General features: G+C 44.1%; 1 protein-coding gene across 8 annotated transcripts in view; it reads left to right on the top strand.

Moving 5' to 3' along the window:
• The window catches only part of mpp7a (membrane palmitoylated protein 7a), a 519,275-nt gene that overhangs the window by 479,558 nt on the left and 21,608 nt on the right, over positions 1 to 18,109 (top strand). The window lies entirely within an intron of this gene.

The following is an 18,109-nucleotide window of genomic DNA, read 5'->3' on the forward strand; positions in this document are numbered from 1 at the left end:
GCTATATCACAGGACTACATGTGTGCCAAACAGTATAAGCAGCAAGTGATAGGCAGAGCTAGGTGATCCCACAACCAACTGATCAGATCTAAGCTCTGCAGTCCTGCCACACCCAGTCGTGAATGGTGGTGGACAATTAAACAACTTACTGGAGGTGGAGGCTCCACAAATTTTCCCATACTCAAATGATGGAGGAGCCCAGCACATCAATGCAAAAGTTAAGGCTGATGCATTTGCTACAATATTCAGCCATAAATGATGAGTGGATGATCCACCTTAGCCTCCTCCAGAGGTCCCCAGCATCACAGATGCCAGTCTTCAGCCAATTCACTTCACCCCACATGACATCAAGGGCAGCAATTTCCCCCCATCGGGGGGGTTGTGCAGGAGTTGGTGGGTTCCTGATCAGCGCTCCCCATTGGGGGCGTGCCGCCATTTTACATGGGTGGGCCAATTAAGGCCTATCCAGCGTGACGTCCGCCCGGAAGCGCTGTGCGCTCCCTGTGCAGGCAGTGGGGTTTGCCTGAGCAGGTCTGTACGCTCTTTCGTGCATGCATGCAGAAGAGCGCACAGATCTCCCTGAGGCAAAGTGCTGCCTCAGGGAGATCAGTTGAACTCATAAAAATTTATTAAGGGTAAGAAAAAATTTTCCTGACGTCTCCTCGTGACACTGTCACATGAGCTGGGACATGTCCATTACTTTTTTAAAAAATTTTCCGACCATTTTAAATCTCTCATGAAATCTCATCCCACCCATGGATGAGGTTTCATGCTCTTTCGGAAGGCTGCCTGAGCCCCTCGCCTGCCCGCCAACCTTTAATCATATTCATTACTTTTTTAATGGCTTTAATAGGCCATTGACTGATGCGGGCGCGCAGCGGAGTTGGTTGCGCATCCACCGAACTGAAAATCTAAATGATGCAGGGTGACTTCGGGGCGTACGCCTGACGTCACCCCGCATCATTTTATGCATCAGTGAGCGGGTCCCACCCCGCTCATTGACCGGAGAATGCTGCCCCAAGAAGCGGCTGAAGGCACTGGATAGTGCAAAGGCTATGGGCCCTGACAATATTCCGGCAATAGTATTTTAGACGCACACTCCAGAAATTGCCGCGCTCCTAGCCAAGCTGTTCCAGTACAGCTACAACACTGGCATTTACCTGGCTATGTGGCAAATTGCTCAGGTAAATCCTGTACACAAAAATCAGGACAAATCCAACGCAGCCAATTACCGCCCCATCAGTCTACTCTCGATCATCAGTAAAGTAATAGAAGGGGTCACCGACAGTGCTATCAAGCGGCACTTGCTTAGAAATAACCTGCTCACTGATGCCCAGTTTAGGTTCCACTAGGTTCCTGACTTCATTACAGCCTTGGTTCAAATATGGCCAAAAGAGCTGAACCCCGAGCTGAGGCGAGAGTGACTGCCCTTGATATCAAGGCCACATTTGACTGAATGTGGCATCAAGGAGTCCTAGCAAAACTGGAGTCAATGGGAATCGGGGAAAACTCTCCGCTGGTTGGAGTCACACCTAATATAAAGGAAAATGGTTGTGTTTGTTGGAGGCCAGTCACCTCAGCACCAAGACATCACTGCAGGTGTTCCTCAGGGTAATGCCCCAGCCCAACCATCTTCAGCTGCTTCATGAATGACCTCCCTTCCATCACAAGGTGAGAAGTGGGGATGTTCACTGATGATTGCACAATGTTCAGCACCATTCCCGATTCCTCAGATACTGAAGCAGCCCATGTCAAATGCAGCAAGATCTGGACAATATCCAGGCTTGGACTGACGTGTGGCAAGTAACATTCGCGCCATACACATGTCAGGCAATGACCATTTCCAACAAGAGAGAATCCAACCATCACCCTTGATATTCAATGGCGTTACTATCACTGAATCCCCCCACTATCAACATCCTGGGGGTTACCGTTGACCAGAAACTGAACTAGCCATATAAATACTGTGGCTACAAGAGCAGGTCAGAGGCTAGGAATCGTGTGACGAGTAACTCACCACCTGACTCCCCAAAGCCTGTCCACCATCTACAAGACACAAGTCAAGAGTGTGATGGAATACTCCCCACTTGCCTGGATGAGTGCAGCTCCCACAACACTCAATAAGTTTGACACTGTCCAGGACAAAGCAGCCCGCTTGATTGGCACCACATCCACAAACATTCACTCCCTCCACCACTGACACACTGTAGCCACAGTGTGTACCATCTGCAAGTTGCACTGCAGGAATTCACCAAGGCTCCTTCCACAGCACCTTCCAAACCCACAACCATTACCATCTAGAAGGACAAGGGCGGCTGATAGCTGGAAACACCACTATCTGGAAGTACCCCTTAAGTAACTCACCATCCTGACTTGGAAATATATCGCCATTCCTTCGCTGTAGCCGGGTCAAAATCCTGGAACGCCCTTCTAACAGCACTGTGGCTGTACCTACAGCACATGGACTGCAGCGGTTCAAGAAGGCAGCTTACCAGCACCTACTCAAGGGCAACTAGAGACGGGCAATAAATGCTGGTCCAGCCAGCGAAGCCCACATCCCATGAATGAATAAAAAAAACATTAACTTTAACACCGATGTGTTCTATTGTACTATTGTCGTTGACATCTTTTGATGATCTGCTTCTATCACTGCTTGTTTGTCCCTACAACCACACTGCACCCCCGCCCCCCCCCCCCACCTCTCTCTCTCTCTATCTCTCCGCCCCCCACACACACACCTTAAACCAGCTTATATTTCAACTCTTTCTTGGACTCGAACTCAAGTTCTGTCGAAGGGTCATGAGGACTCGAAACGTCAACTCTTCTTCTCCGCCGATGCTGCCAGACCTGCTGAGTTTTTCCAGGTAATTCTGTTTTTGTTTTGGATTTCCAGCATCCACAGTTTTTTTTGTTTTTATCTCTGTGTTTAATTGACTGCCACTGCTCTTCAAGAAATGCCTACCTCCTTGAAGAAGTTCTGTTCCTCTCTGCGACAAGATTTCCGTATCTCTCTGTTGTCTTGCTCACCTTCGTTGCTTTCCATTTCCCTCCTAGTGTTTGACAAGGTGTTTACTAAAACCCGCTTTCACAGCCATATCTCCTTTCTCAGTGACTGTCTCCGTCTCCGACTTACCCCACGTGGATTTCAACTAAAATTCCACCCCTCATGTTTCGAACCCACCCAGGATTACAGGTATCTCCGGGACATAAAACGTTTCTCGGACTGCTGTTCCCGTCACATTCTGAAATCCACTCTCAGTGCCATGCGCCGCCATATGAACACACTCGACCTCTCCCTCCAGCAGCACCGCCGTACCCTTTTTCAAAGCTGCGCGTGCCCCCAGTTTCATTTTATCCTTCGGCTCATCTGACGCCTCAACAAGAAACTTTTTCTCTTTCTCTCAAGTGCTAAGGAACGCAAGCTCCAACAACTCATCGACACCAACACCCATCTAGGACCCTCCACCCCTGCCTGTCCCTCCATCCCCACCCTTTCTTCCAATCCCAACCCCAGCCGTGTATTCACTATACCCCCTGACCTTCCCCTCTCCGATGCTGAACGTTCAGTGCTCAGCAAAGGACTTAGTTTCATACCCTTACGCCCTCACCTCAATGAATTTCGGGCTCGGCATGATACTGAACTCTTCTTCCGCCGTCTTCGTCTCCGGGCTCACTTCTTTGGGCAGGAGTCCTCTCCCAGTTCAACGGATCCTTTTACCCATCTCCAATATTCTCCCTCCACCTGGACCCCTCCCTCTGGATTCTTACCTTCTCTCGATCTTTTCATCGAGAACTGTCGGCGCGACATTAGTCGTCTCAATTTCTCTGCTCCTCTCACCCATTCTAACCTGTCTCTCTCTGAACTTACTGCACTCCATTCTCTCAGGTCCAACCCTGACATTGTCATCAAACCGCTGACAAGGGTGGTGCTGTTGTTGTCTGGCGCACTGACCTCTACCTCGCGGAGGCTGAGCGTCAACTCGCAGACACTTCCTCCTACCTCTCCCTGGACCATGACCCCACCACTGAACGTCAAGCCATTGTTTCCAGGACTGTCACTGACCTCATCTCCTCTGGGGATCTCCCTCCCACAGCTTGCAACCTGATAGTCGCCCAACCTCGGACGGCCCGCTTCTATCTCCTGCCCAAAATCCACAAACAGAACTGCCCAGGTAGACCGATCGTCTCAGCTTGCTCCTGCCCCACAGAACTCATTTCTCGTTATCTTGACTCCCTTCTCTCTCCCCTTGTCCAGTCCCTTCCCACCTACATCCGTGATTCCTCTGACACCTTATGTCACATCAACAATTTCCAGTTCCCTGGCCCCAACTGCTTCCTCTTCACCATGGACGTCCAATCCCTCTACACCTCCATCCCCCACCAGGATGGTCTGAGGGCCCTTAGCTTCTTCCTCGAACAGAGGCCCGAACAATCCCCATCCACCACTACTCTCCTCCGTCTGGCTGAACTTGTTGTCACGCTGAACAATTTCTCCTTCAACTCCTCTCACTTCCTCCAAATAAAAGGTGTGGCTATGGGTACCCGCATGGGCCCCAGCTATGCCTGTCTCTTTATGGGGTATGTGGAACATTCCTTGTTGCAGTCCTACTCCGGCCCCCTTCCACAACTCTTTCTCCGGTACATCGATGATTACTTCGGTACCGCTTCATGCTCTCGTCGGGACTTGGAAAAATTTATTAATTTTGCTTCCAATCTCCACCCCTCCATCATTTTCACATGGTCCATCTCTGACACTTCCCTTCCCTTCCTTGACCTCTCTGTCTCAATCTCTGGTGATAGACTGTCCACCAATATCCATTACAAACCCACCGACTCCCACAGCTATCTCGACTACAGCTCCTCACACCCCGCTTCCTGTAAGGACTCCATCCCATTCTCTCAGTTCCTTCGCCTCCGTCGCATCTGTTCCGATGATGCTACAGTCAAAAACAGTTCCTCTGACATGTCCTCCTTCTTCCTTAACCGAGGTTTTCCACCCACGGTCGTTGACAGGGCCCTCAACCGTGTCCGGCCCATCTCCCGCGCATCCGCCCTCACGCCTTCTCCTCCCTCCCAGAAACATGATAGGGTCCCCGTTGTCCTCACTTATCACCCCACCAGCCTCCGCATTCAAAGGATCATCCTCCGCCATTTCCGCCAACTCCAGCATGATGCCACCACCAAACACATCTTCCCTTCACCCCCCCCTTATCGGCATTCCGTAGGGATCGCTCCCTCCGGGACACCCTGGTCCACTCCTCCATCACCCCCTACTCCTCAACCCCCTCCTATGGCACCACCCCATGCCCACGCAAAAGATGCAACACCTGCCCCTTCACTTCCTCTCCCCTCCCCGTCTAAGGACCCAAACACTCCTTTCAAGTGAAGCAGCATTTCACTTGCATTTCCCCCAACTTAGTCTACTGCATTCGTTGCTCCCAATGTAGTCTCCTCTACATTGGAGAGACCAAACGTAAACTGGGCGACCGCTTTGCAGAACACCTGCGGTCTGTCCGCAAGAATGACCCAAACCTCCCTGTCGCTTGCCATTTTAACACTCCACCCTGCTCTCTTGCCCACATGTCTGTCCTTGGCTTGCTGCATTGTTCCAGTGAAGCCCAACGTAAACTGGAGGAACAACACCTCATCTTCCGACTAGGGACTTTACAGCCTTCCGGACTGAATATTGAATTCAACAACTTTAGGTCGTGAGCTCCCTCCCCCATCCTCACCCCCTTTCTGTTTTCCCCCTTCCCTTTTTTTTTCCAATAAATTATAAAGATTTTCCTTTTCCCACCTATTTCCATTATATAAAAAAAACCCCCACGAGAGCTATACCTTGAGTGCCCTACCATCCATTCTTAATTAGCACATTCGTTTAGATAATATCACCAACTTTAACTTTAACACCTATGTGTTCTATTGTACTATTGTCGTTGACATCTTTTGATGATCTGCTTCTATCACTGCTTGTTTGTCCCTACAACCACACCGCCCCCCCCCCCACCACCTCTCTCTCTCTCTATCTCTCCGCCCCCCACACACACACCTTAAACCAGCTTATATTTCAACTCTGTCTTGGACTCGAACTCAAGTTCTGTCGAAGGGTCATGAGGACTCGAAACGTCAACTCTTTTCTTCTCCGCCGATGCTGCCAGACCTGCTGAGTTTTTCCAGGTAATTCTGTTTTTGTTTTGGATTTCCAGCATACGCAGTTTTTTTTGTTTTTAAAAAAAACATTTAATTGTTCTACTGTAGCTTATAGCAATAGCTAAAAGTCCTAATGTAGCGAAGACCATTTCAGTCTTCTTATCTCTTATAACCCAATCAATGATGGAAGGAGAACAGGACTGACAACTTATCCCCTGAGAAAAGCCTTCTCTGTATTTACTAAGTTCGTCACTCAGACGTTTGTTTGCATAGTCAGCTATTTAATTCACTGACATTGTTCAGCAAAATTGTCTTTCAACTCTTGAGCACATGAAAGCATGCTAATCTTCCTAGAGGCTAGAATACTATTATTTTTTCCCTGTGCTGAATCTTTTTGTCTCCTGTTGTCATGCACCCATTACCAGCCAAGATAGAAGTCACATGACTTACTTCCAGGCCTCTTTAGTACTGCTATTGCTCCAACTGTTGGTGACTGATGAGAAGGTTGAACAGTCTGAAACAATTTTCATTTAGATTTTCATTTTCTCCATATGGACGGGACTCTTAATAATGATATGGTCTAGATCTGGAATTTGCATGGAGGATTATGAAAGCCAACTAGTGCAATGCTGCCAAGCAATTACTAATATTAAATAAACTATGCCTAAGGAACACTATGTATGGACTGCTTGAGGAATTGAACTATTCATTTTTGTTAAAAGGGCACAACATTTTGTGTGATCACTGAGGATGTGAAAGGAACTTTACAAATGTAACTTCTGTCTTGGGTGACCATCCTTTATGCAATCCAGGAAGGAAAAAAGAATCAATCAGTAGAATAGTTGATTAGTTGCCTTGAGGAAAATCCATAGGGTTGTTCTTTCCCCTCATCATATCAGTGCAATCCGGGTAGAATCAGCTAAACCAGCATAGCAAATTTGTGAATTTTAAGCATAAGTGAATTACATTGAAAACCATGTTTTCCATGTTTGTTTCCACTGATTCAAGACTTGGTTCACTAAAATCAAGCCCCACCCACAAAACTGGCCATGCCTCCTGGTCGAAATTGTCAGATTCCAGCAGTTGTATTGGACTGGAGAAGGCTCTTCGAATTTTGTTAGTCATACATGCACTTGTAGGCACATTTCAGAAATTTCTCATATTAAAAGTATTTAATTGTCAGAAAAAACGTGAATGGTATACACCAATGAAACTATTAAATACAAAAACAAAAATACCTGGAAAAACTCAGTGAGTCAGACCTGCTGAGTTTTTCCAGGTATTTTTGTTTTTGTTCTAGATTTCCAGCATCCGCAGTAATTTGCTTTGAAACTATTAAATAGTTCAGTACTCTTTTGAAGTAATTTTCAGTGATTTGGGGCTAGATTTTCACAGATTCAGGATGACTCTGGAGACCTTTAAAAAAAATAATAGCTGGGCCCTGATTCTGGCATTCCTGACCCCATTCCTAGGGTTCCTGATTTTTGCGAGTGCCTTCTAAGGATGAAGGTCAGTTCAGGTCAAAAGCCTGCACCCTGCACTCCTGACCTGGTTGGTTCCGTTGCAGAGATAGGGATGTCCTAGTCCTCTGAAATTTTTATGGAATTGGGCCAGGTCTTCAATGAGTCGTGGCTCCTGGCAACTCAGTGGTGTTGTGAACCATAGTCTGTATGAGGAGACCTTTTAAAAGGCAAGTTCAAAAGATCATCCTTGTGCACCCCAAGCCAATGTATGCCTCCCCCAAACAACCCCTGTGGTCCCTCATGCCTCCATGTCAAGGCATGCCCCACCATGCACACTCATGGCCCTTTATGATCCCGCATGCCAAGCCATACCCCTCTAAAAGATGTCAGGGCTCTCAGCCAAAAATACATAATGATGCTTGGCATTGTCTGCGAGCTTGGACATCCATTAGTCTGTTGAAACACCCAAGTGAAAGCATTACTTGATTGACAGCTCTGTCTCTCTGACCCCTGCTGTCAATTGCACAATATTTATTTACACAAAGTTAAAATGTTTGATGTAGTTGCAATTTTAGCTATTGAAACTTTGAAAGGTGTGGATGATTGACACTTTTATTGCCCTGTAGTAACTGGACTTTTTTTCAACATAGTGGAAAGTTATGAATGAATTATATTTTTAAAGCTTTTTTACACATCCTATTGTCACTATAGGCAGGGTTAATTGGTTCTATACGGTGTATAGAGGGACAATGGGCATTGAAGTGCCACAGCTCGGCATGGGGGGGCATGGATTAGGTATGCTGAGTGTGTGGGGGAGTGAAGGCTGGAGGGCTGTTATGATTCTAATTGGGATGAAGTCCCACAGCACCGATGCAAGCCTTTTAATCAGTGCCTCGGCACCTGGAAGTCCCTGTGGTTGCCTCTGAACTTTTTCTCGGGTCAGCTGGTTGGACTCCAGCCTGCAATCCATAATGCAAATCCTACCCTTGTGGGCACTTTCTCCCGAGGTGGATGGGCAAGCCAGGAATTTTCTTGACTCCTCTACCTGCCTCAGGGATGAAAACCCAGGCCTTTAAATCCAACTACCCATAAGTGGAGGACTGCACACCCTTATTTTAGAAAAACTTTATTTTTGCTATTAGAGCATTTTCAGCTGTATTAATAAAATTGCATCAGGTTGCCACACTCAAATACTTCTTCAATGGAAAGATAAAGGAACAATGATGTTTTATTGCGCTGCTGGATTGTTCTACTTTATAGCATATTTTATATTTGTGACTCTGCAGATGAATGTTCGTGGAAAATTGAAGCCGAACAAAATGTGCAATTTCAGGCACATTTTGGGTGCAATTTCCTGACTGTGCCCAAAGTGGAAATTTTTACCCCCATACATTTAACCATTTCAAAATCACAGAATCACAGTGTAGAAGAGGCCCTTCGAGTCTGCACCGACACATGAGAAACACCTGACCTACCTACCGAATCCCGTTTACCAGCACTTGGCCCATAGCCTTGAATGTTTTGACGTGCCAAGTGCTCATCCATAGAACCATAGAACACTACAGCACAGAAAATTGGCCATTTGGCCCTTCTAGTCTGTGCCGAAATATTATTCCGCTAGTCCCATTGACCTGTACCTAGTCCATAACTCTCCAGACCTCTCCCAACCATGTATCTATCTAATTTATTCTTAAAACTTAAGAGTGAGCCCGCATTTACCACGTCGGTTGGTAGCTCGTTCCACACTCTCACCACTCTCTGAGTGAAGAAGTTCCCCCTAATGTTCCCCCTAAACCTTTCCCCTTTCACCCTAAAGCCATGTCCTCTCGTGTTTATTTCTCCTAATCTAAGTGGAAAGAGCCTACTCACATTTACTCTGTCTATACCCCTTATAATTTTGTAAACTTCTATAGCTCCCCTCATTCTTCTACGCTCCAAGGAATAAGATCCCAACCTGTCCAATCTCTCCCTGTAACTCAACTCCTTAAGACCCGGCAACATCCTAGCAAATCTTCTTTGCACCCTCTCAATCTTACTGATATACTTCCTGTAGTTAGGTGACCAGAGCTGCACACAATACTCCAAAGTTGGCCTCACCAATGTCTTATACAACCTCACCATAACGTCCCAACTCCTATACTCAGTACTTTTATTTATGAAGGCTAGTATGCCAAAAGCTTTCTTTACAACCTTGTCTACCTGTCACGCCACTTTCAGGGAACTATGTATCTGAACTCCCAGATCCCTTTGTTCCTCCGCTCTCCTCAGTGCCCTACCGTATACTGTGTATGTCCTACCTTGGTTTGACCTGCCAAAATGTAACACCTCATGCTTTTCCGCATTAAATTCCATCTGCCATTTTCTGGCCCATTTTTCCAGTTGGTCCAGAGCTCTCTGCAAGCTTTGAAAGCCTTCCTTGCTGTCCACAACGCCTCCAATCTTAGTGTCATCAGCAAACTTTCTGATCCAATTCACCACATTATCATCCAAATCATTGATATAGACAACAAACAACAATGGTCCCAGCACAGATCCTTGAGGCACACCACGAGTCACAGACCTCCAGTCTGAGAAGCAATCATCCACTACCACTCTCTGTCTTCTCCCACACAGCCAATTTCAAATCCAGTTTACAACCTCTCCAGGGATACCAAGTGTCTGAACCTTCTGAACTAACCTCCCATGTGGGACCTTATCAAAGACCTTACTAAAGTCCATGAAGACAACATCCACAGTCTTTCCTTTATCTACTTTCTTGGTAACCTCATCGAAAAACTCTACAAGGTTCGTTAAACACGACCTACCACGCACAAAGCCATGCTGACTATCCTTAATCAGCCCTTGGCTGTCCAAATAATTATATATTCGATCTCTCAGAACACCTTCCAATAATTTACCTACTACTGATGTCAGGCTCACTGGTTTACTTTTGGAGCCTTTTTTAAACAACGGAACAACATGAGCTACCCTCCAATCCTCCGGCACCTCACCCGTGGCTAAGGACATTTTAAATATTTCTGCCAGGGCCCCTGCAATTTCTACACTAGTCTCCCTCAAGGTCCAAGGGAATATCATGTCATGCCCAGGGAATTTATCTACCTTTATTTGCTGTAAGGCAGCAAGCACCTCCTCCTCTTTAATCTCTATATGTTCCATGAAACTACTGCTTGTTTCCCTTCCTTCCTTATACACTATGCCAGTTTCCTGAGTAAATACTGATGCAAAAAAACTGTTTAAAATCTCCCCCATCTCGTGAAGCTCCACACATTGACGACCACTCTGATCTTCAAGGGGACCAATTGTGTCCCTTACTATCCTTTTACTCTTAATATACTTGTAGAAACCCTTCGGGTTTACCTTCACATTATCTGTCAAAGCAACCTCATGTCTTCTTTTTGCCTTTCCGATTGCCTTTTTTAGTATTTTCTTACATTTTCTATACTCTACAAGTACCTCATTTGCTTCTTGTTGCCTGTACCTGCTATATACCACTGACATGAAACTCACTGGCCTGTAGTTCCCTGGCTTATCTCTACAACCCTTCTTAAATAATGGAACCACATTTGTTGTTCTCCAGTCCTCTGGCACCTCACCCATGGCCAGAGAAGAATTAAAAATTTGGGTCAGAGCCCCAAATGATCCAACACTTCATGTATTTTAAATTCCTAATCTGTAAGTATTGGATGTGGAAAATATTAGCAAAATTCAAAAACAGAGTAAAATGTTTAGAGTGCTGGAGAGCTTATTTTAGTACACAACTGCAGACCACAAATTCCACTAATACAGCAGTATAATGGTTTAGGTTGTAATGATGGCAAAACTGTCATTGTTTGCCATCATTACAACTATGAAATGGAGAGCAACTTCTGACCTCAAACTGGTGTAGTTAAACAAGGAAATCTAGAAGTTGCTGTCAGCGAATTCCTGTTCCTCCAAAGGTTATAACTGTTGTCCCCAGCAATGGACACATGACTTTTAAAAATCTTTGCAAGTGTTATACCTTGTTGAATGAGGTGTAACTGGGTTTTTATCTGCATACTAGGTTCATAATTTCTGCTGAACAGCCTCTCTGGCACTGAAAGCTAATTCTATATATGTGGAATGTCAAATTTCTTCACTATGAATAAAAAAAACATGATTTTTTTTTTAAAAAATGACATTTCAGCTTCTACCTTCCCAATTTTTATTTCACTGTCTGTAAAATTATTAAAATCTGAAGGATACTGAGAATTCTCCATTGTGATCGATCAGCTGCTTAACCTGCTTCATGATATAACTGTTGCTGGACAGCGGAAATCTCCTTTGAGTTTATGCTGCAAACAGGAGAGTTGAAACCCAGGCCACAGAGATCATTAGCTCTTTGTGGGAAGTTATCTCCAATGTTAGTGGTGAACGCTGTGGCTTTTTCACTAACCAAAAAATGCATGCCTGTCTATTTAATTAATAAGTATAGGGGACATGTGGCATACTGGTATTGTCACTGTACTAGTAATCCAGGTTAACGCTCTGCGGGCATGGATTCAAATCCCACCATGGCAACTGGTAGAGTTTAAATTCAATTGAAAGCTAGTCTCAGTGTCCAAGAAACTATTATCAGTTGTTGTAAAAACCCATCTTGTTCATGAATGTCTTTTAGGGAAGGAAATCTGCAGTCCCTACCTGGTCTGGTCCAGATGTGACTTCAGACCCATAGCAATGTGGTTGACTCTTGACTGCCCTCTGAAATGGCCTAGCAAGCCACTTAAACCAAGGGCAATTAGAGATGAGCAACAACCCATGAAAGAATAAATAAAAATAAAGTATACTATTTGGACCCATATATTGACTGCCATTCTTCTTCCCTCTAAAGATTTTGATTGTTCTAACTCAGTGGGTGGTAAAGAATGAGCACTGTTGAAAATATCCCAAGTTCTCCTCCAAACAATGTTTTGGACATGTCTTTACACATACAATCCAGGGATTACATCACATCAGAGACTTATTAGAAAGGCCCTGAGCTGACTTTTTAATGACCACATTATTACTAACATAACCATGAGTAATTTAGTTAATCATTTTGTGCAGCATTGGTTTTGGAACATGCAAAATGCATGGGACAGGTCAACTGGAGCTTCAATTCTTCATGTTCAATGATTGCTGCACAACCAGTGTTTAGTCCCCAGGTACCATCCCATATTTGATAAACTACGTGACTGTCTTTGAAAAGTTTACATTGGAAACCATCCAGGTCTATGTGATATTGCACTTGGCTCACTCTCATACAGTACATAATAACCTGTGTAGTTTGGTTTGTTCCACCATCCAGAACATTTCACTTCTGTGTGTTAACTATGAAAAATGCAAAACAAGTTTCTAGCCACCTTTTTATCTTGTAGATGATGTGCTATTAAATGTCTCTAGGCATGGGTCAATCAAATAATTGAAGCAAGCTTACTGACTTCACTAGTGGCAGTTTGAAATAGCAGAAGCAAGATTGCTCCAGTTACAAGGCTTTTCCCAAGTTACAAGGAGGTGATTTCTGTTTCCTTTTTTCAAGACATGACACATAGTGGAACATTGGATTCACTATGCCTTTCAATACTGGAAAAGCTGTGTAAAATAACATGGGTAGTCAAACCTGCCAAGGTAGAAAGAAAAACCGCGAAAGCTGAAAATGTACAGTGCATCTATCGGCATACGAATTAAGAGCGGGGGTAGACCATTCAGCCCCTTGAGCCTGCTCAGATAGAAACTGTTTAAAAATTTTGCATGGCTATTCTTTGCCAGTTCTGATATCTATCTGAAACATTTACCTATCTATTCTCTTTTTAAATATTGGTGAAACCATTATGTATTATTGCATTTTCTGTTTTCATACCATATGCATGTTCCATATGGTAGGTGTCAAGTAGCACTTTGTGAGATCAATCCTCAATTTCCTGGAATTTTAGAATTATTGCAAACAATGCAGTATTTTAGCCTGGATTAGCTTGTACTCGGCAAAGAATGGAGGTGTTTTTCTGAAGCCATTTCAGACAAAAAAGATCCACTTGAAGAAATAATCTCTGGAGCATTATGTCGAGAAACTTGTAGAGTGGTGATAAAGATAGCATGATCAAGCTTTTCCCCTTCTTGCAATGTAAAAGGATAATTTTGCTAATTGACTCTGATCATTAAATGTTGGATGTGTTGCATGCTATAATATTAAATTGCATCTTTTTAAATTTTACTCCACTGGCAGCCTATTTATGATACATGCCTGAATGCTCTTGATGAATGACAAACTTTGCAGGTCTAAGCGTTGCTCCCATTTCCCTGAGTTTAATTAATTGGTTAAAATGATACTAGTGCATAAGCTGATCTTTCCAGCATCATAATACTTATTGTAAATAAATTGCTAGAGAGTAAGAAATATCATTTGGGTACCTGAAACAATCAATTCTACCCAAAAATGGAGGACTAGGTCTCCAAGTTTCCTATTTTAGCTGGTTCCTTTCAGAAAATGCCCCTGAAACTACGGGCAAGATTCCCCTAGGCTTCAGAGAGTGGCCTCACTGTCCAATTAATGACACGGTAGGCTTTTGAAGCTGGTGGGCCAGTAGGAGGCCCTCCAGCATCAAAGAAGCAGACACTGCCTTTCATGGTAACTAAGGGGGATGGCATCCCAAGATGGAGGTTCCCCCTCTCCAATTTTGTGAATTTAAATTAAGAAATGATCTAGCAGCTGGGCCAGGATGGGGGAAGTGGGGTGCCTGTGGCCTTCAGCTACTGCTGAAGCCTGGCAGACAAGGAGGGCCTCCATGCCAGCCTGGTGCACTAGCACCCCCCAGGTCTGCTGCCAAGGGACCATAGGGCAGCTATGCTGTTCTCCGGTGTTTCCAGAGGTCTGGAAGCTGACTAGGTTCCGACAATAGGCCTTTAGTTTTTTTACCAGTTGAATTGGTTCCAACAGCACTGAAGAAGTTCAACACCATCCGGGACAAAGCAGCCCGCTTGATCAGCACCCCATCCACCAACCTAACATTTACTCCCTCCACCACCAATGCACAGTGACAGCAGTGTGTACGATAAACAAGATGCACTGCAGCAACTCAACAAGACTCTTTCGACAACACCCTTCAAACCCATGACCTCTACCACCTAGGACAAGGGCCACAGACTACCACCTGAAGTTCCCCTCCAAGATACACACCATCTTGACTTGGAACTATATCACCGTTCCTTCACTGTCGCTGGACCAAAATCCTTAAAGTCCCTTCCACACAAACTGCAGCAGTTCAAGAAGACAGCTCACCACCACCACCACCTCAAGGGCAATTAGGTATGGGCAACAAATGATGGCCTCGCCAGTGATGTCCATAATCCTATAAAAGAATGTTTTTTAAAAGCTGCCACATGTGGGCAGGTAGTTCTGTCAGACCCCAATTCCGCTTGTGGCACTCCAGCCGATGCCATGAATTTTCAGCCTTGTCCACCTCTGTGCTTGCTCCCCCCAAGACCTAAAAATTCAGTCCTATAGGTGTGCAGATGGAGACAAATTGCTGTTCTACCACTCTGATACTGTAAACTAAAAGGTATGCAGGAGGGACTTTACCTGTACCACTCAAATTCCTGTATTATTTGAGTGCTTCATTCATGCTGATGAGTGAAAACCACTTTAGAGAGCTGTAAAATCTGTAGGCGTCCCTAATCCGGCAGAGCCCAGACATCCCTTGTCAAATATAGTCTGGCTACAGGAGCTGGCATGCATAAGGGTGGAAACTTTCAGAGTATCATACCACGAAAACAGTCAAGTCCTGTAGTCCCTCAAAGTGAATGTAATGGAAATAACAGGTTTGAAAAAGACAGAAATAAGAATAGCTGGTCAAAGGAAGAGGGTAAGTGAGGATTATGAGAGACTGCAGCTCCTTCAGCCACCACCCATAACATTGGTCCGGATTTGGCAGAAAGCAACAAAGTGACAGAACTTGTCTTTGATCCCGAAGAAAGCTGCCTGCGATGATCTAGCAACCTCTGTGCTGTGCATTTCCCCTTTTCCTACATGATTTGAATCTGGCAGCAAGTCAAGGGGATCTCCAGGCTTCCAACAACAGCAATCTCATTAAGCAGGGTAAGCGGCGAATCACACTGAAAAATTCTCTCAGCAAACGAGGAAGTAAAAGGCACTTCTTATTCTTTACTTTTTATAATAAGTACAGCAATTAAAAACTTGAAATTATTAGCAGAATGCAAAAATTTGGAATTACAAAAATATAAAACTGTTTCCTGAGTGATTCTTCAGGAGTAACTATGGTTGGGATTTTCCGGTCCCGTCTGTGGCAGGAATTGTTGCAGGTGGGATGGAAAATTTGACGGACCAGCGAAAGATCCGCAGGACCAGAAAATCCAGGCCTATGACTTAAAACGCCATTAAAAAAACCTAGTTTCATCTCATTAACAAAGTGTAACTTACTCAGCAGTTTTTAACAGGGATAGTGCTGTTTTATGGGTTACGTTCTCGTCACTGTGATGATTTCAAATTGTTTGTAGTCTGCAGGTGTTACAGCACAGCCTACAGAGAAGTGTAGAATCGCTGACAGCAACTTCTGAATTTCTGCCTTTAATTGTGCATGTGTGGACTTCAAGTCATGGTCAGTTTCAGAGAAGAAATGACAGTGAACGCTGATTAGGGAAGTTGAGAGAGTTTTAAACTGAATAGTGGGGGCAAGGGATCAAATTTGGGAGAATGTGATAAACTAAAGAGTAGAGACAAGGCAAGAGAGAATAGTATTAATATGGGAAATGAGATACAGACCATGACAGGACGGGAGAGAGTACAAATCCAAGCGTAAATCAGCAGGTAAGGCTGGATGCTACAAAAATAATAAAAGGACAAAACTAAAGGCTCTGTATCTAAACGCACCTAGCATTTGAAACAAAACAGATGAACTGATGGCGCAAATAGAAATAAATAAGTGCGATCTGATAGTCATTACAGAGACATGGCTGCAGGATGATACAGATTGGGACCTGCATATTGAAGATGACGTGACATTTAGGAAAGACGGCAAGTTAGGAAAAGGTTGAGGGGTGGCTCTGTTAATTAATGATGGTATTAGCACATTAGCGAGAGATGACCTAAGTTCAGGAAACTGGGATGTAGGAGTGGTTTGGATTGAGATGAGAAATGATCAAGGCAATCAAGAAGTCACTTGTGGGAGTGGCGTACAGCCCCTAATTGTAACTACACAGACTATAAAAGAAGAGATAAAAACAAAAACAAAAAACTGCGGATGCTGGAAATCCAAAACAAAAACAGAATTACCTGGAAAAACTCAGCAGGTCTGGCAGCATCAGCAGAGAAGAAAAGAGTTGTTCTGTTGAAGGGTCATGAGGACTCAAAACGTCAACTCTTTTCTTCTCCGCCGATGCTGCCAGACCTGCTGAGTTTTTCCAGGTAATTCTGTTTTTATAAAAGAAGAGATAATGGGAGCTTGTCAGAAAGGTATGGCGATAATCATGGGAGATTTTAATCTACATATAGACTGGTAAAATCAGATGGGCAAAGATAACATAGATGAGGAGTTCATAGAATGTTTTTGGGATAGTTTCTTAGAACAGCATATTCTGGAGCCAGCCAGAGAGCAAGCTATACTAGACCTGGTATTGTGCACGAAATAGGATTGATTGATAACCTCATAGTGAAGGCACCCCTAGGTAGCAGTGGTCATAATATGATTGAATCTTACATTCATTTTGAAGGAGAGATGAGTGTGTCCAAGACTAGTATTTTAAATTTAAATAAGGGCAATTAGGAGGGCATGAAAGTGGAGCTAGCTAAAGTTAACTGGCAAATGAGGTTAAGAGATAGGTCAATAGAGGTTCGGTAGCAGACATTTAAAGGGATAATTCAGAACACAGAATAGATACATTCCAATGAGATAAAAATGCGAAGGGTAGGGCCCACCATCCATGGTTAAATAAAAAAGTTAAAGACAGTGCCAAATTTAAAGAAAAAGCATATAATTGAGTAAAGACAGGTGGCAGGTCAGAAGATTGGAAAGAATATAAAGAACAGTAAAGAATGACAAAAAGATTAATAAGGAGGGAAAAATTAGAGCACGAGAGAAAGCTAGCTGGTAATATAAATATGGATAGTAAGAGTTTCTATAGATATTTAAATAAGAAAAGAGTTAACAAAGTGAGCATTGGTTCTATAGAAAGTGCATCTAGGGAATTGATAATGGAAAGTAGGGAGATGGCGGATAAATTAAACAGGTATTTGGCATCCGCCTTCACTATAGAGGACACAAGTAATACCCCGGAAATGGCTGTAAACCAGAAAATGGAAGGGAGGGAGGAACTCAGGGAAAGTTACAATCACCAGGGAAGTGATATTGAGCAAACTGTTAGGGCTGCGGGCTGACAAGTCCCTAGGTCCAAATGAACATCAACCCAAGGTCTTAAAAGAAGTGTCTAGTGAGATAGTTGATGCATTGATTTTAATTTTCTAAAATTCCATCGAGTTGGGGAAGGTT

This window comes from Carcharodon carcharias, chromosome 3 (assembly GCF_017639515.1).
Source record: "Carcharodon carcharias isolate sCarCar2 chromosome 3, sCarCar2.pri, whole genome shotgun sequence".
NCBI classification, from domain to species: Eukaryota; Metazoa; Chordata; class Chondrichthyes; order Lamniformes; family Lamnidae; genus Carcharodon; species Carcharodon carcharias.